General features: G+C 41.6%; 1 long non-coding RNA gene across 1 annotated transcript in view; it reads left to right on the forward strand.

Annotated features, from left to right (window-relative positions):
* LOC148183051 (uncharacterized) overlaps positions 1-18,327 on the forward strand; it is a 43,961-nt gene extending 25,634 nt beyond the window's left edge. The window contains exons 2-4 of the long non-coding RNA XR_015773861.1: positions 13,690-13,971; positions 16,237-16,315; positions 17,066-18,327. This is a non-coding gene — a long non-coding RNA (uncharacterized LOC148183051). The remainder of the gene's footprint in view (positions 1-13,689; positions 13,972-16,236; positions 16,316-17,065) is intronic.
* The last annotated feature ends 1,007 nt before the right edge of the window (positions 18,328-19,334 follow it).

The raw sequence follows: 19,334 nt of genomic DNA on the forward strand, positions 1-19,334 counted from the left end.
TTATTGCTTTCCTTTTTGTCTCTGTCCTGTTAAATTATCTTCGTGTCAAGGCACAAATTTTGGGTTTTCCCCCTCCTCTCACCCCCCTGTCTCACTGGGGAGGGGATGAGGGAGCTGGGTGGTGTTCTGCTCCCTGCCCTGTGCAACCACAACAGTGACAAAGTAACTTCTTTACAGATGCACAGTGTGATCCGTCAAAATTGCACGTTCTTAAAAATCCGGTCTCTTTCATTTTCAGACTCCAGTGGGTGTTAGAGAGGGTGGGAGCTGTTATTCTGCACAGTGTGAACCTCTTGGAAATGCAGACAAAGTGGAGCAGTTTAGGGCTGGCTGGGTTGGCTGCAAGCCCCCATGCAGGTGGAAATGTAATCTTGCCTCTTGTACCTCCTGCTGATTTCTTTTCTTTATGTCGCTCTTGTTTCCCCCTTTTTGCGTCCAAAGTACACCTTGGCGAAGGTGAAACAAATATTTCCTCATGTTTGACCTGGATGGAGGGACCCACCTCGTTTTTTGGGTTCAGTCTCTGCAAGTGACTCCAGGGAGATGAAAAGACTCAGAAATGCTGTCACAGATCATGTCCTGTAGCTACAAGGCAAGGTGTTCACCAGAAAAAAGGAATTTAAATTAAGAAAGAATGATGCTTATACTGCTAAATATATGACAGCAAGCTTAGTCTGTCTTTGGTGGGTTTTTTGGTGGTTTGTTGTCTTTTTTCCCCTGTGAAAAATGGAATTTTTGTGACAAGTAAGATTTTTCATCTTGCTGTACGAGGGTTTTCAACTTCCTTGTGCCAGCTCTTAGAACAAAACAACTGAAACTTGTCAGCTTGGGAACATTGTGAATCTTCATTGGGCATTTGGGTGATCTGAAGGTGCTTGCTGTGCTCTCCTGGAATGACCTTACAAAGAGTGCCAGGAAGGGCATTGTTCCATTTCATTTTGCATTTCATTTGCTCTGAAGACAGTATGTTGCAATATATTTGTTGTTTTAGTGCTGTTGCATGTGGAAGAGTTGCAGATCTTGAAAGCTCAAGGTCTTACAAAAAATAAATTAAAAGCAAATGTGATTTTATTTTTTGAAGAATTTAATTGATGCATGCTATTTCTGCTGCAGTTGTCCTAAAGCTGGTGAGGTTAAAACCAGCACACATTGCTCAGGTTGCTCATCAGAACACCCTGAAAGGCCATTTGCACTGGTTGGAGCCTAACTCTGGGTCAAACTGCTGGAATTTTCTTGGTGACAGAATAACACAATCGCGGTGCTGAAGTGACCCAAATGCCTTCTCTGATGGAGCTTTTATCCTCACCCATCACCGAGACTCCGAGTCAGGTTTGGATTTTGGACTGCTGTGAAATTCCTTCTGTTTCGTCTCAAAGCACAAACCCCCTCCTGGCTCCATCTTTTCTCTGTGAATAAACACAGCTCTCTCCTGGCCCCAGCCCCATCCTCCCTCTGCAGGAACAAGGACAGTTTGGTGAATTCCAAATAACTTCTCTAATAAAAGTAAAGGAAAAATCCCCCACCGAGTAAAACTTCTTCTCTCTGACTCTCAGTTTAGGCAAGAACTAATACGATGAGGTTGTATGATTCATTAACGTTACATTTTTCGGATTTGTTCCTCAAACTGGAGGTTGTAAAAGAATTCTCAGGACTGCTTGTAAAGGCTTAAATGTTCTGTCTCCAAAATGATTGAAATGCTGTTCACTCTCCATGACTTCTGTTCATTTGAATCTGCCAAGACAGGTGCCAATTAGGGCTGCAGATGGTGCAAGCAACCAAACGGGGCCACCAAAGGGTTCCCTGAACATCTGAAATATCCCAGCTTTAAATGGCACCTGGAGCTGTGGTGTGACTCCACAGAGAGTTTTATACAAGTGGGGAGCCCTGTGGTTCTGTTGCCTTCCTGAAAATTCCCTTCTGCATTCCTTGGAGTTAATAGGCTGGTAAGGATCTCTAGGGCAGGAAAAGTTTCAGAAAGTTTGCAGATGTCTCATTAGTACATTATTATAATGATCCCTGACGGAGTGTGAATGAAAGAGTTCTGCTTTAAGATGACTTAATCTGGTGGTTTAAAGCAGTGTTTACTGTTCAGGGATGTGCCATTAGCTATGCAGGACTGCAATTTCCCACTTTTTTTCAACAAGTCTTCAAATGATTTTACATTTCGATTTTGCATTTTCCTCAGCCTTTCCTGCAAAGATTTAAAATGGAAAAATCTTTTCCATATTGAATACTTCAGGTCATTTTTTTGCTTATTTTTGTTAATGATTTTAATGAGGCCATGCCTGGTAGCTGCCAGTCTCCTACACCTCAGCTGGGCTGGAGAGCTAGGCCAGCTTTCCAGGCTTAGCAATCATCTGTTTGTTGTTTGGCCAGCTCAGCCCTGGTGGCTCAGAGGGATCTGATGGTTCTGTGCATCCATCCAGGTGCTGCTGGGGGCTGGCTCTGGCACGAGAGCTCGCTGGAGATACAGAGCCCTGTGCTCAGAGCTTTCTGACTCAGCTGCTGCTCCAAACCCTGGCCAGAACCAGCTCTTCATCATTTCTGGGACTTGGCTTTGGCTGAGGCACTGAGAGATGGTGGCTTTGGGGCCCTGCTTGGGCCGGGCTTTGGGGCCCGCGTTTGGGCCGGGCTTTGGGGCCCGCGTTTGGGCCGGGCTTTGGGGCCCGCGTTTGGGCCGGGCTTTGGGGCCTCAGACACCAAGCAGAGAACCTGCAGTCACCCAGGATTGCTGTGGAACCCCTGAAGCACTTGGGATGCTCTGTCCTTTCGGTGAAGCTGGAACTGTTCTGTTTCTTCCTGTTTAATTATCGCCACTCCTGCTCCGTGGAAGCCCTGAAGTGGATTTGTGTTTCAGTGATAGAATGAGGGCAGCAGTAGAAAGCTACAGAGACTTGGGTTTTCTGTCTGTGGACTTAAAATAAACGACCACACGTTTGATAGGGAAGCTGGTTCTCTCTAGAATTTAAAATTACCTGACAAGAACCTATAGAGCTTAATTTCCTTTCAACTGTTAAATGGAAGTCAGAACATGGGGAGAGTCTGTGGAAGAGGCATTAAATGAAACACTTACCAGCAGAGTACCTACAAATTCGGGAGCTAATAGATTGTTATCTGCCACAATTTAAAATCCTGAGACCAAATAAAATTCAAAATGTGGATTCTTATTCCTGTGTGCAGCATGAGCAGTCTTTGCTAAAACGTTCTACGCATAATTTAATGTTCATCCTTTTAACTTTGAAGGCATATTGCCAAAGAATTACTCATACAGTTAAAGAAAAAAACCCTAAAAATCAGTGAACGTAGCCCATAAATAAGCTACACAGAATTACTTCCGTTTCCAGATTTTTCAACAAATGATAAAGGATATACTCTTCAAAAATGCATTTAATAAAAAGAATCTTTTCAAATAATTTCTCATGCATTCAGCTCTGGCTTTTAATGACTGCTGCAGTAAGCTTGGGAAATTGCTTTCACTCTATTTTAAGAGCGTTTTTACCTAAGTGTTCTTACTGTAAATTTCTCTTGGTGCCTTTGATCCTGCTTGGTGGCACTTTGTGGTTTAGGTGGAAATAAAGCACTGGTGTTGGAAGCGAGGTCAGTCAAGGGAGAACTGTCAGCAGTGGTGTTTGTTATAATTAATGTGATTTGGGAATATGGATGACAAGCAAGGTATCATAATTAAACCATTCCTTGCAAATTGTTGAAGCTGTTTACTCAGTAAACTGTGTTTTTCTTCGTGATAGAGGATTCATCATTGGACAGCCAGTTGTGCTTGGACTGCAAGTTAATTTGTGAACTTGTTTTTATCATTAAACAGAGATGAGGCATCCACAACATTAAAATATTTTTTTTAAATTTTTTTACTGCGTCTCACATTTTACTATTACTCTAAAATGACACTTCCATTACTGATTACAGTAGGTTTGGGGCTAAATTTTGTGCTACCATTCATGAAGCCACTTTAAACACATCCAAAAGTGAATTTCAATGAACAATGCCCAAAATGTAAATCCCCTTTTCTTTTAGGGTCGAAGAAGAACCCTAACAAAAATGTCAGTGTTTGTGGGTGCTGTGGGAGTGGATTATCCTTGGCATTGGGAAGTGCTTCCCAATGTGAGAAGAGAAACCATGGTTGGAACCTGATATCTCCAAAAACTCAACAAATAGAGATTGGAAAAGTACTGATACTACACGTACTATAAAAATAATGGGTGAATAATGAATATTATTGACTTCATTGAATTTAATTTAGGTGTAAGGGAGATCTTAAGCACATGAATAAAAATACTTACTTTATGGAGAGAAAAGCAGCAAAATAGAGGAAATGGTTTCTCTGTTTCTCCCCATTAAGAGCTCTGAAAGAATTTAAGATTGGTGCAAAGAGACAGTAATTCCGAAATACAAAGCTTAAATAATTTCCAAAGCCTACATATTTCTCAAGTTTTGTTGTAATTCTTCCACAACCACAAAACAGGAGCCTACAGAGGCAAGATATTAAACTACCTTGAAAAATACTAAGCGACGCTCCATATAGTGGGAAGTGAAATAAAACTGCAATATAGAAATTCTGTATTGGCTGAGATTGGATGTTGCTTTCAAAAGCTGCATAAAATGGAAGCCATTAGCTTCTATTTGCATTTAAGCAGTGGAGTTGTAAAACCAGAATGATATAAAATTGTAAATTATAATCAGGCAGGTAATGTTACACATTAGAGGAAGATGGTTCAGTTTGAGTATAATGTTTGGAGGAGATGTTTTAAAGAAGTATTCATGGCAAGGGTAATAAAGTATTGGACTGATGAGATATTGAGGCATTCTTGTCAGAGTACAGAGATTGCCCCTGGAAGCAGACATTTATTTTTTTCCCCCTGAAATTTACCTTCAGGAGCACGAAAAGACGTTCATTCCACTGAAGCATTGCCATTTCTTCCTTCTTCATAGAAACTCATCGTTTCTGTCATTTATTTTTAGGTATTTCTCAGTGCTTGCTATTATTTACTTGAGAAATCAAGGGAAATCAAAATTCTACAGAAATGGTCATTAATACTCACTCAGGTGACAAGCCTCTTTCATTTTTTTCCTCCTTACCCTGTAAAAGTTTTCTTCTAGAAAATGAAGCTTCAACGATTTGCTTCTTCCAACAGTAATGGGGCTTTTAAGTGAAGATGTGAATGACACGAGCTGCTGGAGGGCTGCCCTGGGGGAGCAGCAGAGCTCCCAGGCACCAGGGGTGGGTGGCACTTGGAGGATGAAATGTTTTTGAAGTAGAGTCTTCTTCTAACTCTGTCTAATCCTGCCCAGTGGGGTTTAGGACAGTTGGTGATCTGATAATTCTATGTGAGAATGCCACAGGTGTACCTTTGTCAATCAAAAATAAGGGAATACCTGTGGCTACACTGAAAATATGCACAAGGAGCTGCTTCAGCTGTGTCAGGCAAATGGGAGAGCTGGGGCTGCTGAGCCTGGAGAGGAGAAAGCCCTGGAGAGACCTCAGAGCCCCTTCCAGTGCCTGAAGGGGCTCTGAGAGGGATGGAGAGGAGCCTTGGCCAGGGGCTGGAGTGACAGCAGAAGGGGAATGGCCTTGAGCTGAAGGAGGGTGGTTTAGATTAGAGGTTCAGCACAAGTCCTTTCCTAAAAGGGTGGGGGGCTTTGGGACAGGTGCCCAGAGCAGCTGGGGCTGCCCTGGATCCCTGGTAGTGCCCAAGGCCAGGCTGGACAGGGCTGGGACAGGGGGAGGTGTCCCTGCCATGGCAGGGGGAGAAGGGGCTGATTTTGAAGGTCCTTTCCAGCCCAAGCCATTCCAGGATTCCCTGCTCAGAACAGCAGTGCAGGGACACTTTGAGTGCAAAGTTTCTGTTTTCCCACAGGCAGCTTAGCAAGAACAGGCTGAGGGCACAAGAGCCACAGGAGAGAAAATCGGATTCAGGCAGGAATAAGGGGAAAAAGGGGACTCAGGAGTTCAAATTGTATAAATTACATTACTGCACTCACAATTCCAGCTATACTCCAGTTTCCTGCTAATTGTGATGCCAAGTGAATGGGATTAAATCCTTGTTTAAAAGTATCTTTACCAGGACTGACAGTGAAACGTTCCCCTGTGACCAGAGTCAACTGGAAAATCTTTTTGCCAATGATTCAAGTAATATTTCCCAAGATAATTAATGAGGTTGGAGTAAAAGAGGTATCTGATTCCTAATAAAAACAAGTGCTTTAGTCCCATTTATTTTATTTTATGTTCATGTTTTATAAGTGCATTCTGAATATTCAATCCATGATTCAAACACTACACTGTTTTTAAGCTGTAAAATCCTACGCAAAGCCAATAAGTACAAAAATATGAATCTTAAAATTATATTCTGATATTTGTGTTACAAACTTGAGAACTGATAGACCTGTTAAACTGAAATATCAGCCTTTCAGCAGCAAGCACTAGTAATAAACAGAACTATTTCAGTAACTGTAAACATAATAAAAATCCTCATGATGAATCTCAGGAAAGTTCATTTGATGAAGCTCATAACAAATCCAAAGGAATGAATAATTCTGCATTACTGATAAAACCTGGCTAACTTTGTTTTTTATCAAGTGTCAAGAAGTTTGTGTTTTGCTAAGGAAGGAACACTAAAAAAGTAAAGGTCCAGAGAAAAATCAAGATCTCTGTAACTGAGGTTCACCTGAACTGATTAAAATGGCTCCAAATTGAAGGTATGTTAAGACTGTGCATTTATTCTTATGACAATATAAGAGCTGCTTAATTATTAGTGTATTTCGGTGACAGGTCCAGTTGACAACTATAAATTATCAGGATTTGTACTTCAGTTTGACCAAGCAAACCATTTGGGGCTTACAGTTATTTCCTCAGCCTCAAATTGAGAAAGGAGATTAATTTTAAATAGGGTTAAAATTTCAATGTCAAATTGTGTTAGTTACAACAGAGAAGAAACTTGCTTTGTCTATTTAACCTAATTCAGATGAAGAAAATACTGCAATCCTTTCCTGAGAACACTGGGAGAAGGTGTTTGTAATTCCAAGAGCAAAGTTTCCATATTGGGGCCAGTTAAATGTTCAGAGGTGCAGCTGTGAAGGAAATGTGCATTAGCCCAGAGGTGCAAATCCTGTCTTGGCATCACCCTTCATCCAAGGGCTTCTTTATGCACCAAGTGTGGAACAAGAAATGCTTTTCTTAGCCACACAAGATTAGTGGAAGAAACAGATTAATCTCACAAGCATTTTCATTACCTTTAACTCTGTTAGCATCCATTGTGGATGCAGTGATGGGGTCCAGCCAGATGCCTGAATCCTGAAATCCTGAGCACTGTGACTGCTTAAACAGCCTTGCTTTTCCTTTTTGTTGTGTTTTGGTTTGGTTTTCTGTTTGTTTCTTTATTGTGTTTTGTTTCTTTCAGAAACTGGGCCAGGGTTCTCAACAAGTAAATTTAATTCTGGTGATGTTCCAGGTGATAATCCAACTTTGACTGTGCAGTAAGACACTGCAGTTGATGCCTCTGCATTTGGGGTGGGAAGGCAGCAGCCACTTAAAGCTGGTTCTGGGTCCTGTAGGTTCAAAAATCTTATCCCAGTGAGGCTCCATCAGATGGGTTTGCTGAGCACACCCTCTGTCTTAATTTAACCCCAAAGGATGATTTAATCCAGAATAAAATACTGAAATGATTTAAATGTGTCTGCTGGTGGGAGCGCTCAGGACATTCACAGTTCTCAATCCTGTGAAATAAGTGCACTAAAACAGCAAATACTTTTGGATCCTCGGTGTGTTTGGCATCTTTTCCATGGCCAGAGTCAGGAATGAGCAATGCAGCTGTTGCAGCTGCAGGAGTTTGTCTGACAGCAGTGTGGAGAGCGCTCTCCACGTCAGCCACTTGGGTTTTTAATGCAGCCCCTGCCATCCCCACGGTTCAGGTGAAGCATGGCATGCTCCAGGTGTTCTGGTCCCAGTGTTCTGGGCACTGTGTCCCCCTGCAGTGACCTTGCTGAGGCCAGCAGGGTTTGCTGGAGCCCTGCAGCGCTGTCCTGGGCACAGGGTCAGTGCAGGAATCCCCCCAGGGCTCACCAGCTGTTCTGCATGTGCAGCTCGGTGTGAGGCTGCTGCTTTCCTGCCAGAAGAACGCTTCTTGATGGATCCTGTGGAGATCTCTGCAAGTGAGCTGCTCAAAGATGCAGCTTAATACTCTTTTAATAGCAGAGATTCAGCTCTTTCTGCTGAGAACAGATTCTCCTTTGGTTTATGTCCTTATTGTATACCTAAATAATTCCCTTCGATTTAAAGGAACAAACCATATGAATAAGGAAATTCCTCCCTTTTTTTATGCTTGTATTTGCTTTTCTAGATCTGCTCAGTGTGGGAAGTCTGAGGAATTTGGTCTGGACCTGCCTTGGAAATGGAGAGTTGAGATGCCACTCTGCATTCTCTAATAGAGTAACATCTGTCCACTGATGACAGCCCCATCAAACATTTCTGTGTCTGTTCGCTTCAGTTAAGCAAGTTAAAATTATCAGCAGTGGAATGTTCTTGTTTGTGTTCTTTTTAGCCCTCTGTAGCAAATACTAAATGTGCTCTTCCTTCCTGGAAGCTTGTTGTTGTTCTGTTAATGAGACTTCACACATTAAAGAGCATGGTGGAGCCAGGATGACACACTTGACGTTTTCTTGTTGCTAGGAAAGGATGAATCTGCTGTCTAACGTGTTGATTTTCCTTTTGAATCTATCCAATGTATCCCATTAAAATTTTCCTTCATTTAAGCTGTAAAATCACATTCTCACTTCCTAGAGCCAAAAGCTGGGGCTCATTAATACTCAGAGTGAGCTTAAACCCATAGTTTTATAATTGAATTAACTTAAAAAGGTAAATATACTCATTTTTTTGTAGTTCACAAGAGGTATTTTCCCCCTCCTGTAGCATGTTATCTGCAGCATAATTTAGAAGGTCTGATTGCTTTGCTGCTTTTCCTGAAATGACAGATGATTTTGTGCAAGCTCTCAGTTTTCCTTCCCAATTCCCCAACTTGAGGATTGTCATACCAAGCTTTATTGCCTTTGCAATGAATTTTTTCCTTGGGAGGTACTATTTTGAGCACAGATTTTCTGTAACAGTGGGAATTATTATCTGTGACTAATAACAATCTCTGTGGAGCTTATTACACAACGAAGACAGATCATGTGCTTGAATATATTCATGTGATTGCTTGCAGCAACGAGTAGCTTAAATTTCTCTAAGTTGCTGCTTTATCAAAAATGATTTTTTCCCCCTAGTGAAATAAGGTTTATTATTACTGCTATTTTAACTCAAGTTCAATAACACTTAGGTGAACTTTCATGCAACAATCTAGAAAAATGTACGAATTAATGGTGGTTACTGTGGTCCTTGAACTGCTCTAAGAGAATTTTAATTGTAATTTAAATGGATCTTTCTATAGGTAAACTATGTTTCTAAAATAACATTTCTTCAGAATTGCCCCACAGATGTGCCAATAATAAGATACCAGTAGAGGAGACTTTACTTGGAGCCCAGGTTTATCCTTGTTTATTTATTTTTAAGCAGCTGTTATTTGGTATAAATGTTCTGAGAATTACTTATCCTGCTGGGCAGTGTGGAGCTCTCCAGAACATCCAGGGCTTTGCAGGAAGATCAGAGTCAGGATGTTGTTTTGTCTGATATGGCTGAATTTCATTTTCTAATCCCTGTTCAAGTATTTGTGTAGGAGAAAACTTGAAGGCAAAGCAGCCTGTAGTAATAAAGAGTACAGGACTGGTGGCTGTGTAAACATGAGGTTTATTACCTTGTTTTATGTTGATTTTTGTAGGTAACAAGATGATCTTTAAGGTCCTTTCTAAGCCAGGCCATTCTGTGATTCTGTTATGTCAGGCAAATTTGCACAGTAGGCAGATTCTGCTTTGGATTTGCTTCTATCAAATCAACCCTGAGGATGTAAAATAAAGTGTAAGTGAACAACAGGAACTTGTTACTCCATAAATGCCAAGCTGAGATTGCAAACCAAGTGTCAGCAATGAGAGCCACAAGGGATTTCTGTATTGGACTAGTCTAAAAATGAGGATATTGGAGGTGTTGGTTTTCTGTAGAAATTGCATGTGGGGTGGGTTTGATTTATTTTGGAGGGCCTGGAACTACAAAGAAGTGCTGGCTACTGTTGAGTGACATTTATTTATGACCTTGACAAGCTGGGGGAGTGCCTGGGCACTGTCACCTTTTTGGGCACCCAGTGCTGTCCTGGGAGATGGGCACAGGAGTTGTGTGTGCTGGGGAGGGGTGAAGGATGGGCACTGCAAGCAAAGCAGGGCAAGTCATTGGGAAATAAGAAGTATTTTCAAAAACTCTGTGAGGATCTGATTGCCGTTTGAGTTCTGTCACTTCAGAATCTAAACACAGCGTGATTATCGGAATTAAAGTGTTTCTACTGTGGAGAGTGAAACAAGGTCAAAAAGCAGAGTGATTTGAATAGTGCAAGTTAGACAATGATTATTGAGAAATACTTCATGACACAAAGCTACCAAAAAATGGCAATTGAAGAGAACAGACCAGGGAAGAGGTTATAATTGTGTTTTCTTAACTGTGTGAAGTTGTCATACAGCAGAGTAACTTCGTATTAGTGAAACCTGTCCTGTGGTTCTGTCACATTGCTGGGATGTGGAAGGCAAAGAAAGCCCTTCAGGCCTTGACATTCCATTCCAAAGTAGGATGATGATGAGGATGATGAACTCTACCTTGTGGGTTTCCACACTTTGAAGCTTTAAGCCAGCCATGGGATCCGTATGGAGCCAGCAGAGCTGTGCCAAGGCTTGGTGGTGAGGCACCTGCTGGGAGTCACCCTTGCTCCAGCAAAGATCAAATCTGACATCAGCTCCTGCTCCTCAAACTGACTTTAAAGATGTTGTTATAGGCTTCTTTTCACAGGGGCAGACACTAAAATAACTATATCTGGAGTGCTGTGTTGGTTTGGATGATTTTTTTTTTTTAAATACTCCTTCAGTTGCCTTGATTGAGAGGTCACTGGGGAATGACTGATACATCTTGTCAAGCTAAGATGAATTTTAGTTGCATTAATGCCAGACTGATGGCTTCATCCTGCTTGTCCTGCCCCAGCTGGTTGAAATTTAGGAAATTTGTCTACTCTCACAAGAAAGTGTCTGTGGACTTTCAGTGCTACCAGAGATGACAGCAGCAAAAACTTGTTTTGACTTTGTGGGACACAGATGAGGGGGAAGGCCCAGGGGGATTTGTCTCCTCATAAATGCCTTGCAGACTTGTACTGGTTATGAATTTAGGAGGAAGACTGTTCTGGAACCCTTATGCCAGAGTTTCATTTATTATGTGCTATTTTGATAAATTACTCATTGATGCCCTGAGAGTATTTTCTCTGATCTGTGTCTGTTCTTTTGTATTGTTCTAATTATTTATTTTAACTTCCTTTTGTCTATAAATCCTCAAAATGATAACACACATTTCATCCATATGCATTTTTAATTCTTTATCCCATGGACTGATAAATAATTATATTGTCAAATCCTGCTTGTGTTAGTGTTTTTGAGCTGGTGGGAGTACTTTGGATAGCTCATTAAACTTAATATATAGGAAAATTTATTATAGATAAGGAGAACAATTACCAGAAACTACATTATGAAATGTTTGTCAAAATTGAGTAGCTTAAATATTGATGAAGTCAAGCAGAAGGATCAATGACAGTTACTGAGCTGGATTCTGGAGCAGCAGAATACAACTTCATTTAGCATCACAGTGTCTCTCCCACATCCTACACAAATCATGGAACTCATTTGAATATATTGGCTTTATGTCTAGGAAACCTCACAAAATTCTGAGAAACCTGGTGAGTTTGTAGAGTCAATACTTCCCTGAGAGGCCCAAGACCAACAGGAGCATTCCTGATGTGTTCCACACTGGTGGGATCAGCAGTGATTGCAGTTCCTGTGGTTTTGTGGAGGTTTTCTTGTTCCCCTTCCTAATGTAGCCTTAAAACAGAAGTCAGCTTTTGTATTTGATGAATGAGTCCTACAGCTCTGAAACACTTGGCTCAATCAATGTGCTTGTTCCTCTCCACGGTTTTGTTGTTTTCCTCGTGTTTTGCAGAGGTAAACTGCAATTCTGGAAGGGAGGAATTCCCACCTCCCCTGCCCCCAGCCCTGCAAATGCCTCAGCTGGGCTCAGGTGAGGGCTTGTCCCCTCATCTGCTACCTGCACTTCTGGATTTCTAGTTTATTTTCATTTTTACTCACTTTATTTACATTTTTACTTATTATACCTGACAGTAAGATCTTAATTTGAACTAAAACACGCACTTGGCATTGCAGGTATCCAGTGTGTTCAGGAATTACAGTTTTAAGGCTACAGGCACCAGGTGGCTGGGTAGCTCTGAGATGCCTCAAGCGTCCTCTTTGGGTACAATGACATAGTTTGGACTTTTTTTACTCTGGCAAGCCCAAGAATGAAAAGACCAAAGATTGTTTTATACAAATATGCTTTAAAGAAGTTTTAAATTCCCAGGGTGCAGCTGGGGAGTCTGGTCCAGTCCCTGTGGCTGGTGTGTGGAGGGATGAGAACTGGGAAAGCAGAGAACACTGGAAATGCATTTCTGCATCCTCTTCCAGCACCACCCACCCTCCCCAGAGGAAAAAAATATAACACTGTTTCCATGGAAAAATCAACATGACAGAGGGACTGCTGGATAGCCAATACCATTTTTTAAAATCCAATTGGTTGCAGCTGTACTGAGAGGCAACAAATATTTTGCTGCCTTTGCTGCCAAATAATAGATTATATTTGGAAGCATAAGACTAATGAAAAAATAGAGTTCAGAAACAGAGTGATTGCAAAGCTTCAGGCATAAGAAAGGAAACTGTTAGCTTGCTTTGTAAAGCAAGCCCCAAAAATTTAGGGTGCTGGTATTTTTTTAGACACAGTGTAAAGTTATATATAATGTTGTTCCCTGAAGATGCAGTTTTTGGTGTAAAGTTATATATAATGTTGTTCCCTGAAGATGCAGTTTTTGGTGTAAAGTTATATATAATGTTGTTTCCTGAAGATGCAGTTTTTGGTGTAAAGTTATATATAATGTTGTTTCCTGAAGATGCAGTTTTTGGTGTAAAGTTATATATAATGTTGTTTCCTGAAGATGCAGTTTTTGGTGTAAAGTTATATATAATGTTGTTTCCTGAAGATGCAGTTTTTCACCATGGCAGTGATGCCAAGCTTCCTGCTCGCTGCTGGCTGTAATTTATCCAGCTACCAGCAGCAGCCATCTGCTTGGGAAGTCACTGAGCCAGGCTGGGGTGCAGGAGGGCAGCAAGGTGGGAGAGTCCCTGGAGGGGAATTGTGCTGGATCTGCCCTGGCTGAGCTCACCTGTGTGCCTTGCAGGGCTTGGCATGTGAGAAACACCTGCCTTTGGGCCCAGCAGAGGATCAGCAGCTCTTACACCTCTGGTGACTACCACAGGTGACCAAATCGTTCTGTTTCATTACCTGAAGTGATTAGATATGAGAATCAAAAAAGGAAAACTGTTATTCTCTCAAGCTCCTCCTAATCCCAGGTGGAAGTTAAGTGTGTGCCATTAAATCTCGTTAGAGCCAACAATCAGCTTTATTTACTTTTCAGTCAGTTGCCCATTGCCATGACAGAAACATCAATTTGTATCTTTTAGAGATCCATAAGTGCAGACTGGAGCTCCAGTGGCACGGGTGGATGGAAGCACTTCTGTAAGAATGGGTAAATGCAATCAATAATGCCACCTGACATCCAGGAGAGAAGAAATATCTTTACAACATCAAGCAATGCAATCTGATCCGTGTTTGGGGTATTGGGAGACTCATCAAATATCTGTGCAACGAGCAGGAATTGATTTTACAGTCCCTGCCCACCTGATGTGAATGTGTGTGTGCATCACTGAGGAGCATTCATGCAAACTTTGTCTGCTGAGCTGGTGGTAAGATTTTACTAAAACATGCTGTAGTTCACTTTTTTTTTTTACAGCTTGTTGGTGATGAATGATTTAGGAATTTAAATCCTCACCTTTAGAATTCACCATCTGTTACTGATGTCTCCTGTAGCAGCTTAACTCGGTATAATTCAGATTGCAGTTACCTCTGACCTAAGAGCTGTGCATGACTACTCCAGTAGTATCCTTAAAAAGCCTTATGTTTTATTTTCTATTGGGAATATGTGCATCAGGCATTGGTAGAATGAGAAATTAACTTTAGAGGCCTGCAGTGCCTGGGAGTTGGAGGTCAAAGTTGCAGCTTTCTGTTGGCTCCAAAAAAAAACCCTTTCCTGATCAGCATTTGTGGACAAGCTGAAACCCATTTTGCAGCGTGGTTTTAGGGGGTTTAATAGAGTAAACACACACTTTCCTCCATCAAAATGAAGCATGTTTTACACCAGATGTTGTTGGGTACCATGAAACACTTGTTTATATAAATAAAATATATATTCATGGCAAAATGTGCTGCTTTCACACTTTTAAAAGCTGGTGTATACCTGGATTCTAAAGCTTATATTACTCCTAATGTATATGGAATTATACAAGTTGTATAAAACAATTGTAAATTGTGTAAAGTAGATATATTCAAAAGAGCAGAATAATAAACAGAATTCTGAGACTTTTTGTTTTTCATGTGGACACCTTTGAGTATGGACATTGTGCTGGATTTTTCATTTCGGCACTTCCTAAACTAAAATTCAGATTCTGAAATCTTGCCTGTTGCAAACATTTGATTTGTGAACTATTAATAGTATGTTATGGAATCAATTCAATTAGTGAGCATTCACATAAATTTGGATTAGTTTAGTGATATTTTAATTTTTTCAAGGGTCTCCTTGGCCCTGCTACTACGGGGCCTTCAGGCACAAATAGTCCTGCAGGTGCAGGTGTTCAGCAGATGGAATAAAGCTGCCATAAAAGTGCAGGTGTGCACAGCAGGTTTGTCAAGTGAGGCTTCTGTAAAACATGACAAAACTGTGTTTTTCTGGGAGTTGAGAGGGAATTGGTGCTGTAGCTCTCTGGCTGTGCCAGGATTTCAGGGATGCTGGGTCTCTCTGCCCCGTGGTCCTGGCTGGCAGCTGGGTCAGTGCAGAGCCTGGCTGCAGCTCTCACCCCAGCTCTGCTGCAGCAGGGCTCACCTGGGCAGCTCTGGGTCATACCTGGAGTTTTATCTTTCATATTACTCCTAGGTGTGGAGTTTTGAGCTTCATATGAAGTGTCAGTGAGCTCCCTTCACAGAGTGGGCACAAGAAAAATTCCTTTTCTAGGCTGTAAGGACAACCCCTACAAGCTTTGGGCCCAAAAGCAGAAACAATATGGGCTGAAGAGAAAAAACAAGGGTGGGACTTCACAACCTGAAGCTGTAATTGGACAATTAACTTTGCAATTTGTCAGTGATTGGCAATTAACATATGCAGATGGACTTAAACTCATAAAAATGTGAGACCTCGCGACCAGTCGTGCATTTTGTAACCATTTTTAGGTCCAGCCCTTGGGGTTCTGCACTGCACTGGTTCCTAGCTCTGAGCTTCAGATAAAGTGTCAGCCAGTTCTCTCCCAGCTCAGGCACACACAACAATCCTTCCCCAGCCCAGAACCGAGGACAAAAAGCACAACCAGCCCCGGATTGAGGAGAGCAACCTGGGAGGATGGGACTGCATCACCTGAGGCTGGAATTGCACAATTCACCCCAAGGTGGCAATGGACCAAAACTTACAAAAGTGTGAAACTCGTGAGCCCTGGCCAGGCTCTTGCACTGCCCAAGGTGCAGCCTTTGAGGGGCTTTAGAAGTGTTGATAGATGGACTGGGACCCCAAAATAAAACATTTTAATAATAATTAGCCCAATAATAATTGGGCTGCAATTTGGCCTCTGCTTTTTGCTGATGTTCCTGCAGGTTTTACTGCCCAAAATCTCCTCAGTATTGTGCTGCTTTTTCTGCCACTATCCCTGGCATGCGAGTCCTGAGGCCGACACCCCTTGGAGGTGCATGAGAAATGGTGAAAATGTTCAAGCACAAATTATTTTTTTTTACTTCTCCTTCTGTAAGGACCTTAAAAAGCCAATTTTCCTGCCCACACAGTTGTTTTTCTGAGCTTGCTTTCAGTTGAAAGGGACATTCTGTGGGAATTTCACTTTTGTTTGTGTGTCTGCTCTCTGCAATGACTTTATTGACCACATAAAGAATGATGATTTCTATTTTTTTTGCAGTAGTTCCTTCAAGAGACTCTTCTGAAGCCTGGTTTGATTTGGAGGGGGAAAAGGGGTCAAGATAACAGAAAACTTCCAGGTAAGTAAGCATATGTTCTTGCTTTCAATAACATTCCTCTAGAATTTCTCCTGATTTAATAAAGACCTGGAGTATTTTTTTTTTTCATCTCCTGTATTTAATAGATATTTTTAATTAATTTATTAAGCAGCTCTCATAGTTTAAACTGTGAACCTGTTTCCCTGGCAGAATGTAAGGAAATGAGGCACTCTTAATGTTTTGGGATGAGCTGGAAATTCACCTTAGAGTTCAATGACTTGAACCCACAGATGAGATGTGGGCATTTTTTTCACTATTAGTTCATGTTCTTCTATCATTCAAGCTCTCCAATTAAGCTTGTAAAAAATATTGGTACAGAAAAAAACCTGAGTGATTCAGGCATTTAGGAGGGTTGTGGAAACACCTTTTTTATTTTTAAACAGTGTTTTTTCCCCTTCCCACATCCTCCAGTACAGCTGCTCAAAGGCCTTTGTCCAAATATATAATGGAAACAAATTGCCAAAGCACACCATAAACTGGATTTTTTTGCCTGGGGGCTGTGAGAGATGAGTGTTGAACATCCTGAGAGAGAATGTTTGTCAGGAATAGCAGAGAGCAGAGTCAGTGCAGAGCAGCCCATGGTGCTGAGGGCCACGAGAGAGCTCTGCCCTGGGCAGATCTGCTCCAGAGCTCTCCTCACACCAATGAAAATGCTCATGGCAACACACAGTCGTGTGGCTTTGAAATCTTTGTTTTAAGAAGTCCTTCTTTTGTCTGTTTTTGGTCTTGCAGGTTGGGTAGCAGCAGCTCCTGGAGATGGTTTTGGCCACTGAGCAGCAGATCCATCTGTTCCCCTGTTTTCCAGGCAGACAGGAATGTCTGCCAGGCCAGCCCTGAGCCAGGCAGAAGCTGTGGCAATATGGAACAGAATTTGGTTTCATGTTAGCAGGCCTTTCAGGAGGTTTATTGACTCCATTTCACTCTTGTGCTAAGTTAATCCATGCAGCTTCCAGCTGATCTGGAGTGATGAGTGCTTTTGTCTGCAAAATGCTCTCCAGACACATTCCTGAGGCTGCCAGTAAACAGAACCACAGGTGAAAAGTGTGACTGCTGAAGGAAAAGAGTGGGTGAAAAGGTGATTGTTAGAGCTTGGAGCCCCAGAGAAAAGATTGAACAAAAATCCAAATCAGTTTAAAAGCAGATTAAGACCTGCTGGGAGAAAATAACCAATTCCAATTTCCAAAAGGATGCCAATATCTTACAGATACTCAGTGAGAGGACTTGGCCAGTCAAAGTCCTGGGAGCAGAAAATCCTATTGTTCACAAGATTAGTTTGTCATCCAAACTGATGTATATTGAGCATTGTTGACCTCATTCAAAGCTGAAAACTCTTTGAGCATTAATTATGAAATAAATCTTGCTTCAGTGTTGTAAGTAGCACTTCTTGTTGTCACCATCTCCAGGCAGAGGACCCTGCAACAGTGCAGATTAAAATGAGAGAATCCAAGTTTACTGTGCCCAAAGCAGGGCCTTACAGATTAAAATGAGAGAATCCAAGTTTACTGTGCCCAAAGCAGGGCCTTACAGATTAAAATGAGAGAATCCAAGTTTACTGTGCCCAAAGCAGGGCCTTACAGATTAAAATGAGAGAATCCAAGTTTATTGTGCCTAAAGCAGGGCCCTACAGAAACCTTTGAGCGGCAGGTTTGGATCTCTGGTGTTTGCTGGTGATGTCACCTTTTACCGGTTCCACCATTTTAGAGAAATATTCATGTGATAAATGGGAACTCCTCCCTCCCTGGCCCCCTCCAGCACTTAATAGTGAACCAGATAACTGCTTTACAGTAGGAGATTAATAGAAAATATGAACTACTTCTGACCCACAGGTTCATACTGATATTTCAGAAAACTTCCAGAATTAACAGCATCATTTGTATAAAGATCTGACAGGAAAAGAATCTGTTTATTGTGTAGAAAAATTGCATGTAGAAAATACATTTTTTTGTGGCCTTGTTTCTTAATATACACATTAAAAATTTCTATTTCACTGTTTTGATTGCTTTGAGCAACGTGATTAAACTAGAATTTTGCATATCAAAACTAACTTTTACAGTGTTTGGGGGGATGAGGTGAAAAATGTGCAAGTCAAACCTATCTGCCTTGGACAATGGGTAAAAAATAGATATTACAGAAGTAATTGATAAATTGGGCTGCTCATTTGGATTAGTGACAAATGACAGTTGAGTGGGAATCACTGCAATAAATCCAGAGGGACACTGTTCAAAATACCGTCCTTTACCGTGAAGGCTTTATCAATTTCTCTGTATTTAGATATAACGCTGAATAAAACCAATCTATATTTGTAACCTTGGGTTAGAAACATAGAGATAGTGCTGTTGTCACCATTTAATCCTGGTAATGCCCACACAGCCAGAATGTGATGTGGCCAGAGCCTTGAGATGTGTCTGTTCAGCTCTTTCCTGCTAGAAAGATCCTCACAATATATGAGATGGAGCACAACAAATCTTCCTCTCTGTCTTCTGCTCCTTCTCCTGCATGCTGTCAGGACGTGTCCTTGCTCCAGGCCTGGTTTCAATCAACTTTTTCATTTTGGAAGCAGCAGCAGAGTGCCCAGAGCCTGGTGTAGTCCCAGGGAATTTTCCTGCTCCCTGCTCTGGGGTGTGTGCTTTTCCCCACCTTTCCCAGCAAGGGAAAGGCACGGTCCCTCCCCAAGCTGCAGGTTCTCAGCACCACCTTGTGCCTTTCTTTCCCAGCAGAAGAAAGCAGAAATGAGAGTTCCTGGCACCTGGTTATTCATTTGTTTCCCTGGAACAGCTGTAAGCCTGGAGCTCCTGTGTCCTTCTCTTGGGATGTAACACAGACACGGAACAAACTGTCCTGCTTTGGCCCATTTCAACGTGAATCCATCCTCTGCTCAACAGCAAGAGCTGCATAAATATCTAATGAATGGCAGGGGTCAGATATTGGAGGTGAATTTGAAGTAAAAGGAATCTGGAAACTAACCAGGCATTGCACAAACAGCAATTTGAGATGAATCTTT

Source organism: Pseudopodoces humilis, chromosome 15 (genome assembly GCF_049639895.1).
Source record: "Pseudopodoces humilis isolate 2021_Gansu_Grassland_sample_001 chromosome 15, ASM4963989v1, whole genome shotgun sequence".
In the NCBI taxonomy this organism is placed as follows: Eukaryota; Metazoa; Chordata; class Aves; order Passeriformes; family Paridae; genus Pseudopodoces; species Pseudopodoces humilis.